The following is a 17,505-nucleotide window of genomic DNA, read 5'->3' on the forward strand; positions in this document are numbered from 1 at the left end:
TATTTATTTATTTATTTATTTATTTATTTATTTATTTATACAAGCACTGGGTAGAGTCAGAAGCGCAGGAGGATGAGAGAATTCATCAGAGCCAGAGTGGGGAGCAGAACAGGCAGGAGGACTGAAGTACACTGCTGAAGGGAGCAAGCAGCGGGTGGCAGGAGAAGTCTGCACGCCATGTGGGACCCTCACCGGTGACAGGGATTGAACCTGTGTTTCGCAGCCCAGCGCTCAACCGCTGCGCCACCAGGGGAGGCCCTAAGAAAGTTTTTAAAGCTTGAATAGGTAATATAAAGTAAGTCTTGGAGTGATATTACTAAGTTCAAATTTGGCCTCACCATATTTGAGCAAATTAAACCCTAATTCACTTTTTTTTTGGTTTGACATTTTATGTAGCATTTTAATTTGATTGGTCATCATGATAAATCAACATCTATATATACTACACTAAGTTCACCACTGAAAGTCCAATTTTATCCTTCTGAATACAATTGGCCTTTATTCTCAATTAAATAGAAATAACAGTAACACCTACTATAGGGGTGATGTAAGAACGAACAGTAATAAAACACATCAAGCACTTAGTATAGAACTATTAACTATTATAATAGCAGCCAGAGAATATTGCAGGCAAAAATTCAGGAGACTACATGTGGTGTGGTGTGGTAAAAAGGGGTGACTAGTGTGAGGGGCTGTGCTGCCTCAGGGAGAGAGGATCCTTGAATACCATGGCCATGAACTTGCTCTTGGTATTAACAGAGATTAGAAGCCTATTATTTAAAAACAATTTTTTTAATTTTTAAAAAAGATTTATTTATTTATATACAAGAGCTGGGGTACCAGGCACAGGTGCGGGAGGGTGAGAGGATTCACCAGAGACAGAGCGGGGAGATGAACAGGCAGAAGGACTGAAACACACTGCTGAGGGGAGCAGTGGGCGAGGCAGGAGAGGTCTGCCTCACCATGTGGAAATCCCCCTGACCGGCCGGAAATCGAACCCGCACTGCAGAGGCTGTGGACAGCTTCACTGCACTGCACTCAATCTGCTGCGCCACCAGGGAAGCCTCCCATGAAAGTTTTTAATCAAGCAAAAAACCCACTGAGATGTGTGATGTATCGTAAAATGATCACTGTGGTAGCAAAGTCCCCAAAACAGCAGTTTCTTACTCCACTCTTCGCTCCCCAAATTCTGGCACTCTAGAGGCAAATACCTTCTGCTAACTATTCTGGCATTTGCCTCTTCTAAATATCATATTTAAACTATTTCTTGATTTTTCCATTATAGATAGGATTATGAGATGAATTTAATAAACAGTAGCAATGGGGATGGACTTAAGGAGGCTTACAGGGATGAACCTAATAGATTTATCTGAGACAGAAGTTAGAATTGACCTAAGTAGGTTCACTAGTGAGTGCAAGCTGGGGAATGGGGAATGAGGTTCTTATCTCAGGTTAGACTTCAAGAACAGCCTGGGCCCAGAAAGATAAGTTCAGTTTGGGAAAGATCAAGTTCTAAGCAAACTTTCTGACAAATATTGGTCAGGCTCCTGTCTCAGTGGTTTCTCACTCCTCAGAGGCCCAAGTGATGACAACTCAGGAGGCAGTCCTGTTGGTTTGGGGTAATGTACATAAGAAAACCTGCCAGCTTGAACTTTAAAACAGAGTTTCACAATTTCAGGCCATGGAATGAGTTAGGGGTGTGCAGATATTGGTCCATTCAGTCACTCCTACAGGAGCAGCATTTTCTGTTTACCCCTTGGCACCTTGCAGACATTATCATTTCCCAAGTGGACCATGAAGCGAAAGGGTGTGTGAGGCCCTGCTTTAGAAAGCCCAGAGACTCACAAACAACACTCAGCCCTGCTGGGCCTGCTACTACTCCAAACTTCCTTGCCCTTTTTAAATTTCTACCACTCGCCCCTATCATCAACCGTTGCTATCCCCACCCACCCACCCTCCAAAAGCATCTTTAAACTATATCGAGTGAAACAGTTTAAAGGGGAGTTCCCTACCCAGGAGGTGCTTCCTGTTACAAGACCCACCCACATCTTTTGAGGCAAAAGCCCGGGACAGTGCTGTGGTTTCAAGACTGACTTGACAATGAGGGCCTGATAGTCAGGGTAGGATGTCCATCTTCACAGCTGCTGAGCGTCTGTCAAACCCAAAACACCCCCAAGAGAGTACGGAAGAATGAAGGTTTTTAAAAAGCTACTTTGTGAGCTTTTTAAAATTTAATATAACTTTATATATTTTTTACATCATTTTTCATTTTTGCACAATGGATGCACTTTCATCTTGGTTACATTCCTCATACACTATTCATCCTCCTTATTTTGACCCTCATCCCTCCTCCCCTCCCCCCTCCTTGAGTTTTTCAAAACAAGAGCAGGGTCTCCCTGGTGGCTCAAGGGTTAAGCACCGCACTATGAAGCAATCGGCAGCCTCTGCAGCACGAGTTCAAGCCCCGCTGGCTGCAGAGATACCCCCATGGCGCGGCAGACCTCTCCTGTCTCACCCGCTGCTCCCCTCAGCAGTGTATTTCAGTCAGTCTGCCTGTTCTGTTCCCCACTTTCTCTGGTGGACCATCTCACCCCCCTAACCCCCCCAATCTCAGGCCTGTGCCCCAGCTCTCGTATGCGTAAATAAATAAATCTTTAAAAAGAAACAAACAACAAGAACAGCAGTAAGCAGTGGCTAAGGTGGTCCTGGGGCCCTTTTCCTGCCGGCACTCCCCCCTGAACCCCCTCTCTGCTTGTGACGTCGCCGACGCGGGCCCGGGCGGGCGGGGATGCCCTGGCCAGGCCCGGGAGCCGCGAGGCGTCACCGCGCCTTCCACGCCGCAGTCCCGGGGGACACGCGGGGGTGGCGGCCCGGCGGATGCTGAGGGCTGAGGTTCGGGGCCGAGCGAGGCCGCGCGCCGCCCTCTCGCTCCTGTCCACGGTGACCTCCGCGCGCTCCGGCCCCGGGCGCTGGGGCTGAGCCGGCGCCCGGCGCCCTTCAGCCGGCGTCCCGCGCCCGCACCTCCTCCCTCCTGCGCGCTTCCCTCCCCGCCCCTCCCCTCCTCTCCCCCCCCCTCCCCCGCCTCTTCCGTTTCTGGAGGGAAAGGCTGCAGCCTCGGCTCGACTCCGCATCCGCACCTTAGGTAATACGTTTCCTCCCGACACCTCCCCTCGCCGGGGCGCCCTGCCGCCCCCACTGCCCGGATCTGGGCCCCCCGGCCGGGCCAGCGGCGCGCGCTCTACGCCTCTCCCCGGGGCAGGTGAGTCAATCTGGGTCGCCAGGTCGCCGAGCCTCCCTGCCCGGCCTAGGACGACCTCTGTCCGCTGCGGCGAGGTTGCCACGGCCCGGCGAGGTTGCCACGGCCCGGCCCGCCTCGCTGCCGCGGCCGGCCGGGCGGAGGAGCTCGCGGGTCCTGCAGCTCCCAGGCTTCTGCAGAAACGACCCGAGAGAAATAGAGGGCGGGACGGGCGATTAGCAAATAATTTAATTTGTGGTTTGAAAGGGGGTGGGGGGGGAAGGATCGTTAGCATTTCTAAGGGGGAAAACCCCACTGACAGTTGTCGGGAGCGGCGACCCAGGTTCAACAGGTAGATGGCGTAGCTGCCGAGCGTCTCCTGGTTTGGCTTTGAGAGATGCTTCTAAGTGTCCTGCTGGATGCTGCTGGTGACCCACTAGATGAGTGCTGAATAAGCATGACAGGGCTGTGTTTAGAAAAGTCAGTACCTCCTTGCTTTTAATTCCCTGCATTTTGAAAGGCAGGATGGTACGATGTGCATAGTTGGTGTGGCCAGAGTAGCAGGAAGGAAATATTTAACATGGAATCATGCACGCTGGGAAACACAAAGGGCAGGAAGGAAAATTCTACGATATTTCGTACATCCATGGAGAACACATGTAAACAATCGGGATGTGTATTTTTGAGATTTCCAGTTTTAAAGCTGATTTTAAAGCGTTGAATATTCAGAAGTGTGTCCACTGTTGTAAATGGCATTGCCCCAAGGGAACAGTGAGTTAAGGCTGTTTGGACAGACCGCTTAAGTGCATCCTACATGCTGGGAAAAACATTTTTTTGGACCTTTTCCTGTTGTTTATACCTTTGAAACTGGAGAAGTTGATAAAATCAGCCCTGCTCAGCCTGATAATGGTCTAATGATGAAAATAATACACTGATTTACTGTTGATTTGACGAATGAGTTAGGTGACCTCATTTTTACCTTTTAAAATAAGGAACCTAAGGGGGGGAATTAAGGCTATGGGAAAGTTCCTTTTTCACAAGGCAGCTATTTGCTTTCATTCTTATTTTGAACCTACTTTATTCTTAAGGTTTTGTGGTTTGTTTTTTTTTAAACCCTATTATTGAAGTTATTCTTGGTCATGAAGAAGATTATGTAGGAGGCATAAAAGTTACACTTGATTTTTGGTGCAGACTAAGCTACCATTTATTTTCAAGCTTTTGTACTAAACCACCACTTGCTTGGATATTGCAGTTGGGACTTGTGCTATTTAATATGAAGTATCTTATTACAAATTTAAATTATAACTATGCTTGTAGTAATCCTAAAAAAAGTGAAAATGTCTTATTTAAGTATAAGGCCTGAAAACAAAAGTTACAAAGTTATTTATTATATATGTATTTCCTTTTTTATTTCTGTCTCTAATAACAATAAACTGTCTTACTCTGTCTCATCTTGTAGATAAATTATCTAGAAAGTAATTTTCTTATATAGAGTGGTTAATAAAAACAAGTGTCTTCTTCATTTATTAAAGTTGAGGATGGTTTATATGAGACTCTTTCCCAAATGTGTATCCTTACAAATGTTCGTGTAGAATATTTTGAATCACATAATGAAGCTAATAAAACCCCCTACAATGATGTTTTTGTTTGGTTTAAAGTTTATAAATAAAAGCAAAGTTGACAGGACTTTGTTTCCCAGCTCTCGTGATAGTGTAGTATTTCCCAAATGAATCGAATTTAAAAATTACTTTGACTGGTGGGGAGTGACTTAACATGATTCCCTGATTGGAACTTGGGAATTCCTGAACCAGAATTTCTAAGGGAAAGAAAATACTTAAAATAGGTAAACTAAATCAAAGGGGAAAGAGCAAATAAATTCAAATTTAAAAAAGGCAAGATTAGGAAAGACAAATGGGAAATAACCTTAGTTAGAATGAACAGCTAACATAACCTATCGGCATTCCTGTACATACAATGGAAGCTGTGATTTTACTAATATGATGAAGTCATATTAGTAAAAAGTATTAGGATATCTAAAACTTCTATTTCCTTCTGTAGTCATATTTCTGGTGATCGAATTTAGCAAATATTTTTGCATATTTAGTTTCGTTTATGTCAAGTGCAATGTTAATGCAAGTCCTTCAATGTTATGAGAGCAGCTTACTAATGGATTTTTAAAATAGATTTATTTTTATTTATTTATGCATATAAGATCTGGGCTGTAGGCCAGAGGTGCTGGGGAGGAAAAGAGGATTCACCAGAGACAGAGTGGGGAGCAGAACAGGCAGATTGACTGAAATACACTGCTGAGGGGAGCTGTGGGCAAGACAGGAGAGGTCTGCTGCACCATGTGGGTCACCTCCCTGGCCGGGGATCGAACTCATGCTGCAGGAGCTGTGGATAGCTTCATAGTGCTGAGATTTAACCCCTTGTGCCACCAGGGAGGCCCCTAACGGATTTTTAACAGAAATTTGTGACTAGTAATCCATGGCAAAATATTGTGCCTGATAATATCTCTTTCATATAACAAACTGTTACCTCTTCTGTGTTCCTGATTAGGAAGACAAGCATGACATTTTTAATGTCTTATTCATAGATTTTATGATGTAAAGGTATTTATAAAAAGAACTTTACTTGCACATAAAACACGGTCAATTATGCATAAAAACAAATTTAAAAAATTGAATATTAAACATCTATAAAATAACTTTTTTTTTAAAGATTTATTTATTTATTTATACAAGCATTGGGTATAGTCAGAAGTGTGGGAGGGTGAGAGAATTCACCAGAGCCAGAGCGGGGAGCAGAGCAGGCAGAAGGACCGAAGCACACTGCTGAGGGGAGCAGCGGGCGGCAGGAGAGGTCTGCATGCCATGTGGGACCCTCGCCTGGCAGCCGGGGATCGAACCGGGCACTGCAGAGGCTGCGGGCAGCTTCGCAGCCCAGCTCAACCGCTGGGCCACCAGGGAGGCCCTATGGAAGAACTCTTTAAGATGAATTACCACAATGCAAAGTATCAAAATTTCTTTCCCTTCTCTTTCCATTCCCTATTTTCTCTCTTTTTTTGGGGGTGGGATGGGTTGTTTGTTTGTATATTTTTATTTTTAATCAACTAAACATTAAAATCTTCTAAATGAATTATCCAAGTATACATTAATGTAAATATTTATTAACTTTACTAATAAAGTCTTAAAATTGTCCCTTTTTTAAACAAAATGAAGATGGTAGGTTTTCTTCAATGTTAACATGACTTATAATTAATGTCAAAGGAGTTAAGTTCAAATGACCAAAGGAAACTGTTGTTTTAATATCATTTAAGAACAACCTAATTTACAGAGATGCCATACATTTTCATTATCAGAAGTTTTTTTTTTTAAATGAGGTAGCACTGGTTTACAACACTTTACATGATTCAGACGTATAGGATTACACCTCTGTAGAAATATGTTACCACCTACCACCAGGGAACCCAGTGAATCTGACCTTACAAATTCTAGAAAACCCTTCTTGTTAACTCCTGGGAATTTCTAACAATCACATATAATTTCTGTTTGATCTGGGAACAATGAAAGGCTTTAAGAAATATTGTTAATTGTAAGTTTCACAAATAGTAAAGAAAGAATAGAAATTTTAAAAATCAGATCTAGAAGATTAATATAAAACAGCTTGAGACATTTATCTATCATTGCAGGAGCAGCAAGGATACTGTACAATTTAGTATATTTGTATATTAATGTGGCTTTAATGAACCATTTATATCTTTTCAGTATAATCATGCATTGCTTAGGGAGGGTGATACATTCTGAGAAATATCTCATTCAGTGACTTTGTCATTATGTGAATGTCATAGAATGCACTTATATGAAGCTAGATGGTATAGCCTAGCTATATACTGGGACCACGTTGTATATGTGATCGTCGATGATCAAACATTGTCATGTGACACATAAGTGAACTTTGAACTTTCTTTAAAGATCGATTGATTGATGCATAGAAGAATTGGGATGCAGGCCAGAAGGGAGTAAGAGGATTCACCAGAGGCAGAGTAGGGAGCAGAGCAGGCAGATCTACTGAAATACACTGCTGAGGGGAGCGGTGGGCCAGACAGGTGAGGTCTGCTGCTTTTATGTGGGCTAGCTCCCTGGCTGGAGATTGAACTCGGGCTGAAGTGGGTCACCAGGGAGGCCCTTGAACGTTGAACTTTTTTAGGTAAATGATACTATAAATAGTCTTTATGAGTTTGTGTTACTTTAAAGGCAATGTTATATTCAATATTCTGTATTGTTCTATTCAACTTTACACAAAGTAGAAATAAGTAGAATTAGATATATACTGCCAAACTCAGTCTGCCAAAATGACATAAAACGTCATCTAAGACCTCTGCTTTTTTACTATAGTATTCAGGAATTATATTTTAGTAATAATAAGTAATTATTTTGTTACTATAGAATAAATAATAATAACCATCTTATAAAAAGCTCTGTAAAACACTACTTCCCATCATGTTTTCTAACAGTATAAAATTTGCCTAATGAAGGATCCCTTACAGATTAATTTTAGTACAAGAAAATCCTTTTAAACATGTTTATCTCTAATGGAATGAAAATCAGACAATTAAAGTACGGAACTCCCACTGTGTGTTGTGAGGAGATGGAAAAAATGTATATTCTGTCTTAAGGAATTTACAGCCTATTTAGGGAGCTACAGTGCCTCATGGAATGAATTGGTAAGGGTTTAGGCCCTGTTCATAAATATTGTCCATTAATACTCCATGCAAACCACAACCCCTATATGTAAACACACAATCTAAGTATTAAAACCCAGTTTGATTACTGTGCAAAATCAACTTCAGGACAAATAGGTGAGTGCCTTATCTTCTCTAAGCTGTTTCAGGCTTGTGTCCCAACTTTTTTTTTTAATTCAATAAACATTTATTACATTGTTTCTAGGTAGATGGTAAATATTAATGGATTTCAGAATGTATGGGTTTTTTGAACCTGTAATTTGATTTTTTACTTTTATAAATTATAGTGAAATTTATTAATATAAAAGTTACCATTTCAACCATTTTTAAGTGTAAAGTTGTCTTGAGTACATTCCTATTGTTGTACAGCCACCATCACCATCCATTTCTAGAGCTTTTTTAAAGATCCCAAATTGAAGCTCTGTACCCATTAAACAATAAATAGGTGGTGGGAACCACTATTATTTCTGCCTCTATGAATTAGAGCATTCTGAGTACTCCATATAAGTAGAACCATACCACATTTGTTCTTTTGAATCTGGTTTATTTCACTTTATAGCATATAGTTTTCAAGCTTCAACTATCTTGTAACGTAGACAAGAATTTCATTCTTTTTTAAGATAGAATATTCCTCAAGCTATTTTATATGGAAAACAGATATAAAATACAGGAAGTTTGGAAACTGGAAGAAATAGAGATTAAGGCCTCTAACATGACTTCTCCCTCCTTTCTTTTCCTTTTTTATGTTCCTGAGACCTTAAGTTACATGACCAAGGTTTCACACCAGACTGGGGAAAGACAGAGCAGAATCTAAGAACCAGTTCTCCTGTGGCCAAAACAATGGGCTTTTTGCACCACACACCTACTCTTTGCCTACATACACAGTAAAAGGCAAATGTCAAGTGAGTTGATGCCAAGAGTAAGCATTGTAAGCATTCAGAAAATAAAATGACTAAAAGATGTTACACCAAAAGTAAACATTCAAAATATATTGAGGATTAATAAGACTCTAGATTCTGATTGCTAATGATCAAACTATAAGTAATATTCTACTGGCAAAAGTTTTTTCTACAACACACATTATCTTTTCTTTCTGCTTTGAATTATGATTTAAATTTGTATTTTTAAAAAAGATTTTATTTATTTTTCCGTAGAAGAACTGGGCTACAGGCCAGAGGTGAGGGTGGTGTGAGGATTCTCGAAAGACAGAGTGGGGAGCAGAACAGGCAGATCAACTGAAATACACTGCTGAGGGGAGCAGCAGGCCAGACAGAAGAGGTCTGCTACACTATGTGGGTAATTCCCTGGCCCGGGATGGAACTCAGGCCATTGCAGTGGTAGCACTGAGTCTTAATCCCTAGGCCACCAGGGAGGCCCTATATTTGTATTTTTTTAAAAAATATTCTTTACTGCAGTTAAGATAGTTACACTGAATCTGCTTCTATTTTTATATTCTATGTAATTTCAGATTCCATTGTCATGATGGTTCTGAAAACATACAAAAGGTTAAGCATATATCTGGAATATAGCAGATAGAAAGTTTCTATTTAGTGAAAATGTTACTAGCTGGAAAACTGGATTAAAAAAAAGATCAATCGCTTCTCGGCCGTTTGGCTAAGATCAAGTGTAAAAAAAAGATCACTATCAAATTTAAAGGTATTTCTAAGTGGGATACTTTTTTACAGTTTTCAAATGAGTTCTGGCAAATCTTTGAAGTGTGTACCTCTTTTAAGTATTATGCTGATATAGAATACATACAGATGTGGATCAACTGTTTTTTCCAATACTTCATTTTTGCTACACACAGGCAATATAAGTTGACTTAGCGGGCCAAGGCCCACATTCTCAGCTGTAGTCACTATGGGATTCCATGTTCTGCTCCTAAGGTATCAGTGACAGACAGAGCTGACTCTTGCAACTGGTATTTCCTTAAATTAAATATAAAAATCACTAAGAACATTTTTTCTTCAATTAAGATCTACTGAAACAGTATCTCCAGGGGCAAGCCAAAAATATCTATTTTTAAGACACACCCCAATTAGTTCTTGATTTTACTAGTTTAGAAAACACTGCTTTAGCTCAATTTCCCATTTATAAGTTACCAGACAATATTTGAGAACAGAGGACATCTTTGTGGATCTATAGCTTTGAGTGGCATCCATGGACAAAAAAAATATGGGCTAATATAGTTCTTTCGCCACCTTAGTAAAGCTAGGATGACATAGACTAATCCACAGAGGTTGTCAGAAAAGTCATTACACATTTTTTCTGTGTTTTTCAATGACTTTTCAGACAAAAAGTCCAGTAGACATTTCCAACAACCCAATAGAAGTGGTATGTCTGTGAACACAATTTGAACGTTAGGAAGGGGGCCTCCCTGGTGGCACAAGGGGTTAAGATGCAGTACTATGAAGCTACCTGCAGCCACTGCAGCACGAGTTCAATCCCCAGCCAGGGAGCTAAACACATGGCCCAGCAGACCCTTCCTGACTCGCCTGCTGCACCCTTCAGCAGTGTATTTCAGTCCATCCACTTGTTCTGTTCCCCACTGTCTCAGGTGAGTCCTCTCACGCCCCACACCTCTGACCTGTACCCCAGTTCTTGTATGCATAAATAAATAAATCTTTAAAAAAAAAAAGAAAGTGGGCCTCCCCTGGTGGCGCAGGCAGTTGAGCGCTGCGCTGTGAAGCTGTCCGCAGCCTCTGCAGCGCCTGTTTGATCCAGGTCAGCCGGCGAGGGTCCCACATGGCGCCGCAGATCTCTCCTGTCTGGCCCGCTGCTCCCCTCAGCAGTGTATTTTGTCACTGCCTGTTCTGTTCCCCACTCTGTCTCTGGTGAATCCTCTCACCCTCCCACGCATCTGGCCTATACCCCGGTTCTTATATAAATATATTTTTTAAAAAAGAGAGAAAGTTAGGAAGGAGAGCAGAAGTTTAAGGTTAAATGTCTTTTTCTATCAAAACCAAAATGATCTTACTATTTTTGGTCATTTAATCAACTAAATTAATTAGGTCACCGTTATATGATGGATCATCATTTCATATTCTGATTTGCACTAAAAAAATATGGCTCAAGGGTGTCCCCGGTGGCACAAGGGGTTAAGCACCACACTATGAAGCAATCTGCAGCCTCTGCGGCGCGAGATCAATCCCTGGCCGGCCAGAGAGAAACTTCTCCACATGGTGAAGCAGACCTCACCTGTCTCTCCCGCTGCTCCCCTCAGCAGTGTATTTTAGTCAGTCTGCCTGTTCTGCTCCCCACTCTGTCTCTGGTGAATCCTCTCACATACACCCCATCACTGGCCTGTACCCCAGCTCTTGTATGCATAAATAAATCTTTTTTAAAAAAATATGGTTCAGTTGCTAGCCATCCAGATACAGCTTAGGTTTTGTTTTGTAAATCAATACAGAATATATGTAGGACCCACATATATAAATATATGGACCCACATGCCTTACAAGACCTGGGTAATGCTGATAAAATCCAAGTACAGTAAACAATATGACAAGGATGAATTGTATATTTACAAAACTTAGAGGAAATTCATCAGCCGATAGCCTCTGAGATACATGTTAAGAAATCACTTGTGTTTAAATCTCCTGCCAAACAGAGCAGAGATAAGCAAACCAATGTGCAGTGTATTGGAGAGCAGGGATGGAGATTTGGTCTCCCTCTGTTCTCCCATGGCCCAGGTGCCCAAGATGAAGGAGGGTCTGGAATGGCTCCAAGAGGAACAACCTGTTGAACTGACTCACCTCTGCACATACACATGCACACATCCTTTTTTTAAAATTTTTGTCAAATTAGAAATACATATACAAAAGTGTGCAAGTCCTAAGTGTATACTTGGATAAATGTACACAAAGTCAACCACCCATGTAATCATCATGCAGATCCAGAACAATGTCAGTGCCTAAATGGTCCCATTCTATTCTCCCATCAATAACCTCTCCTTCTCCAATGTAACCACCATTGTGACTTCTAACACCATAAGTTAGCTTTGTTTTGAATTTCAAATAAAATAAATTGTATAGCATATATCTTTGTTGCCTATGGCAGTAATTCATGCATTTTTACTACTGTGCAGTATTTCCTTATTATGACTATGCCTCAGTATCCCATTTTATTCTTGATGGTTATTTCTGGAGTTAGGTTATTACAAATTATGCTATTCATAAATATTCATGTACATGTCTTTTAATGTATATTTGCACGAATTTCTGTTGGCTATATGAGAGAAATTGCTGGGCTATAGGTTATGTTTAAAGTCACCAAATTAAAGAGGTTGTGTCAATTTTAACATTAGTAATGTTTGAGTTTTCATTGTTCTGTAACCTCATGAAAACTGAAATATTCAGTTTTTAATTATACATATTCTACCAGATGTGCAGTGGTATCCTGTTATGAGTAGGCTATCTTTCTATTGGCCCATTTGAACATCTTTTTTAGGAAGTAGGTAGTTAAGTTTTTGCCTTTAAGCTGATTCTGAGAGGGTAAGTGGACATTAGGTATAGAAGGCAGGAGGCAGGCTTGTCTACCAGAGAGGACAGAATGTGCATATCAATGACCTGCCCAGAGCTTGGGAGTAAATGGACAGAGAGTAGAAAATAAGCTATTAAAATGCAAACTTAATCAGTGCCTTGAGGTAATGGCAGCAATATCATACAGATCAAAGTAAAATAACACCAAAAAAAAGTATAGAAGTCCCATCTATATAATTAATGGATTCTGAAAAATGTTTGGCAGTCAAATATCTGAAGGTGAATAAGGCTTATACACCGGAAGGACAATTTAGTTTCCACTGAGTTAAGCGGTTGTGTTTGTAAAGTCCTAGTATTACTGTGGGCATAGTTTCCCTCTGACCTAAGTATCTGGTAGGCAATGGGCATTTTATAGGGAGAGCAGGGAGGCTAAGGTGAGCAAGTCCTGGTTGCTCCAGGCATTGAGCAATTTGAGCCACCCAACACATTATGTAGGTTCCCTTCTGTTCTCAGTCCCTTCTGCCAGGGCAGCTTCCATTCTTTAAACAACTCCTGAAGTAGCCCTAAGTATGCAGCACAAGAAAGGGGAGGGAGAATAAGGTACCAATGTGAACTAAATAGATATTTGGCCAGGCCCTCAGCATGTGCCCAACTAGAAAAACTGGGACAGTTGCACTGCTTTGAGCAAGATCACCGCAAACACATTGCCAGTCACCTCCCCAACCCCAACCCTAGTACTTTATAGAAGTGTAGGGTCAGGAACAGGACACTGTGCAGGTTTTCTAATATCCAGGAGACCGAATAAAGGAAGAATCAGAGTCCTTAGTGGCTTTTTGCAGGTCTTTTTATTGGGATTTACCCGGTACACAAGTCTTCACGCTTTCTGGGCTCTCCGGCCTTCTCTCAGCTTCTGCTTCTCTCTCGGCTTCTCTTTGGGCTTCTGCTGCTGCTGCTGGCATCCCCGTGACGCCGCCCTTAAAGCCCAGTCTTAGCCGAGGGGAATCGCATCTACCTATGCCCACACCCTATTCCAGGTGCCCGCCATCAGGCATGCATTCAGGACCTCAAGGATCCATCATCTATCCTGATGGCGGGAGGGCAGAAAAGCCTGACATTTTCTTTACCCTACAAGAAGTTAGGCCTTTCCCCCAACAGCAAGAATTGTCAGGCCCCCACACAATAGCTTCAAACTGCCAGTCCACAGAGGATGACTGAATTCATGATATAAATGGTAATGGTTGGGGAGAATCACTGTAGAATGGGAAAAAATGTGGACTCAGTAGAAGTAGTGCCTTTTCTGCAGAAAGGAAGGAATGTCAGCAGAAATGTTGACCCAGTTCCCTTTTTATTAGAGAGCAGTTCTGATCTGTGAGGGCCCTCATTGGTGGTGTTATGCTCTGTCACTGAACAACAGACAGCTGTGGCCAGCTTCTGATGCAAACAGGTTCTTCACATAAGAGCAGACGCCCTTGGCCCTAAAATCCCTGCAAAATATTCTCTTGACAGAATTATGACTCACTGAAACCATTCACTGATAGTGTACCATGAAGCCAGTATAGTCTTGCAGATTCCTGAAGCCAAAGTTTCCACCTAGACGCCCAGAAACTGAAGCAATCAGATCTGGCCTGCTTTAAGGAACTTTATTCTGGGTCATTCATAGAATAACAAGTGGTTCCCAGTCTTTTGCATTTAATAGACTAGTAAATTTTCAGAAAAGATTTCAGTGACCCATATAAAGTTGCTGACCTCTTATCTTCTCAAGTGAGGACATATAACTAGTTTCTGTGGAGCTGTGCTTAATAGTCATAGCTGTCATTCGTTACCTAGTATATGCAAGGCCTGTGCTGAGTCTTTCTTCTAGAAATATGCCATTTGCTCTTCACAATATCTTGCCAAAATATTACCTTTGTATTACAGATGAGAAGAGAGTCTCAGAAAGAGTAAATTACCAGATGCCACTCAGCTGGTTAATAGCAGAGCCAGGTTTTGAAGCCAGGTTCACCTGATTCCAAAAACCTGTGTATTTCCTACACGGTTTATCCATCTAAATATGTGTAACTTTTTCAACAATGATTTTTTAAAACTTCTATTGTTTTTATGAGATAAAATGATCAAAAGTAAAATCTAGCTTTGTCTTTGTAGAGAGGTATGGGTTTCCAAGAAAAAAAATTCTTAAGTTCCCCCCTCCTTTTAACTTACCTACCTCTAGGTATCAAATAGTTCTTCAACTGGCTATGAAAATCCCATAAAAGCTCAAGAGAGAATTTCTATAAGACATTGTGAGACAATCCAAATGATATATTTGATTTGAGATTGAAAGGAATGAACTTCTTTATTGTCCCAAAGCGAGGACTTATGCAAGGTTACTTCAGTGTACTGTGTCACTAGTCATCTGACTGTTAAAGTGAGACGCTCCTAGTGGGAAAAATTGCTTCACAGAATTGAACTTATCAAACACATAAATGGGGAAGAGAGCCCTACCCAATTTTCACTCTGGGGACAGAAAACAAAAGACAAAGGGCTACATTATTGGGCACCTGCTATAAGGTTATGAAGGTCTCTCTTTCAGGAGAGGTGTTATGGACTAAGTTGTATTTCCCCCAAATTTGTAGAAGTATCTTATAACATGAATGTGGTTGGAGATAGGGCCTTTCAGAGGTAATTTAAGGTTAAATGGGGTCACATGGTTGGGCCCTAATCTCACAGGACCGGGTCTTTATAACAAGAGGGAGAGTAGCAAGAATACTTGCAACAGGAAAGGCCAGATGAGAACACAGCAAGAAGGTACCAAGGAGAGATTGGCTTCAGAAGAAAGCAAAACTCGCCATCAGCTTGCTCTTAGAATTACGAACCTCCAGGACTGTGAGAAAATGCATTTCTGCTGTTTACAGAACCCAGTCTATGGTGTTTTGTTTTAGTAGCTTTAGGAAACTCTTGTAAGTCAGATATCAGGCATGAGCTGGACTCCACAACCCCCACCCCCCCCCACCCCTGATGCCAGTTAAGAGAGACATCAGAACATAATGGATGAGCTTTTAATATTATCGACAGAGGTGGCTTACAGTGAGGCTGAGGATCAGCTGGGGAAAGAGAAGTCGAGTGTTAGTTAAAATGATACTTTGATAGTTAAAAATCAGCTGGGTGTGTGTTTCTCTGCTTTTTGCTATATAATCTACCTTTTAATAATAATAATATAGCTAAATTATCCAATAATAAATTTCTCATTTCTTTCTTAGTTAACAACATTCATTTTGTTGGTTAGCGTACTGGCTAGCAATGGGCTCCTCAAGCTTGTCTGCACCTCAGTCTTTTCCCAGCCACTTCCTAGCTGTGTGATTTTGCAAACGACTTAACCTGCTTTGGCTCAGTTCCTGTATCTGTGCAAGGGATATAATAACACTTACTTCATAGGGTTTTATGATAATTATATTATTAAATTTAACATATGTATGGTACTTAGGATACCTGACATATAGTTATCACCTAATAATGTTAGCTGTTATTTTAACAGCGGGTTAACTTATCCAGAACTATTGCATCTACATATTTCACCAAAATATCTGCCACCAGGTCCCACTGAAAAAGTGCCAGCATAGTATTAAGAAGAGTAATCATCCTGAAGAACAGCAGCTATTAAATCTCAGTGTTTAGTATTTTCTAGGATAACATAAACAGATTCCTGAGCCCTGTCACCAGAGATTTTGATTAACTAAGTGGAATAGAGCCCAGGAATCTGTTTTTAGTAGGCACCTTGGGTGATTTGAGACAGGTGGTTTTCAGAATGCCTATTAAGAAATACTAATCAAAAGGAATTTCCTCCACATTCAAGACTATTTTATGCTAAATGTCAAACCTTACTAATTGTGATTCTATAATAATTCTCATTTAAAGCACTTGAAATATTTAAATAAAACTACCTTAGGTATAGTAATGAGTGTATAAATTTGTTTTTAAAAATAATCTGAAAGATAATTTCCATGACTATAACATCAGTTGATAAATCTGAAAAAATGCCATATCACATGTAGCCCTGGTTTCCCCATAGACAAGTTATTTCAAGTTGGATCACTTAAAATGATAAATTGTCCAGCACTTCCTCAGGGTTGTGGCCTGAGTGAAATGAACTGAGGACAGATGGGGGAAAAGATATGGAAGCAGCTAATGAGAGGGTGGTAGTTTGATTCATTAGGAGGAATGGTCCTGAATAGTCTATTCAGCCAGAAAGCAGGCAACTCAGTGTGTAGCTTAACTAGAAAGTCTTGTTTGTAGATGATGACAGCTGGGAGAGATTGTTTTAGGGAACGAGGGCCCTGGAAAAAAAGTAAATAGCTGAAGAAGTGCTGGGTTCTATTAGAATGACTGGAGAAAGCTTAGTTCCAAACTCAACCTGGATGGTCAAACCGGAGTTTGCCAAAATCCAATAGTGTTCACAAAGGTCAGAATAAAGAGTAATTATGGTTGAACTCTGGAAAACTGAGTTTCCAGAACTGAAAAATCCTATTTTTGCTATAGTGTATTCCTAAAATCTGTATCTCTATTAAGTATAGGACTGCAGTTTGTACTTGATATTTCTTTCTGTGGTCAAGTTGCTTTGCTTAGTTGGAGTGAGAATGTTCATTGTTGAAGAAATAAAGGTCCGGTCCAAAGGGGAGAAATTCCAGATCCCTGAGACAGTAGTGCAGACACTAATTAGGGCCATTGGCTAGCTTTTTGTGTGAGGAAGTGGGGGGGGGGAGAGAGAGAGAGAGTCCCCTGTGAGTAGCTCATCTGGGTGTTAGGGCATCTTTGGGGGAGTTTTTTGGTTACCTAACAGTTTAATGGTACATTTTTTTTCTTGAAAAAAAAAAATTGGTTTTAGAAAAATGGAGTAAATGATCATTATCTAGAAAGCTTTCAAATTGGACTCCTTAGATCTTCATGCTGCTTTTAAGATAAAAAGCTATTAGGTATTACTGCTTCATTGATTCTTTGCCCTTCAATTATAATAACCTCAGACAATTTACTAAGAAATCAAAAAATTAAGTACATACTTTTGAAGTTTGTGC

At 40.8% G+C, this 17,505-nt stretch overlaps 2 protein-coding genes across 6 annotated transcripts in view; one reads left to right on the plus strand and one right to left on the minus strand.

Moving 5' to 3' along the window:
• The window catches only part of HIBCH (3-hydroxyisobutyryl-CoA hydrolase), a 181,766-nt gene that overhangs the window by 81,420 nt on the left and 82,841 nt on the right, over positions 1 to 17,505 (minus strand). The gene's annotated exons all lie outside the window — the stretch shown is intronic.
• INPP1 (inositol polyphosphate-1-phosphatase) overlaps positions 1 to 17,505 on the plus strand; it is a 41,943-nt gene that overhangs the window by 12,102 nt on the left and 12,336 nt on the right. The window contains exon 1 of one of the 5 annotated variants that reach the window (XM_037523713.2): positions 3,091 to 3,142. The exons of 1 other annotated variant lie outside the window; for it this stretch is intronic. The gene's annotated coding sequence lies outside the window, so the exon portion shown is untranslated. 3 more of the 5 variants (XM_054699942.1, XM_037523712.2, XM_037523714.2) reach the window with 3 other exon arrangements.

Source organism: Talpa occidentalis, unplaced genomic scaffold, assembly GCF_014898055.3.
Source record: "Talpa occidentalis isolate TD23 unplaced genomic scaffold, MPIMG_talOcc4v2.1 talOcc4.3, whole genome shotgun sequence".
Taxonomy (NCBI): domain Eukaryota; kingdom Metazoa; phylum Chordata; class Mammalia; order Eulipotyphla; family Talpidae; genus Talpa; species Talpa occidentalis.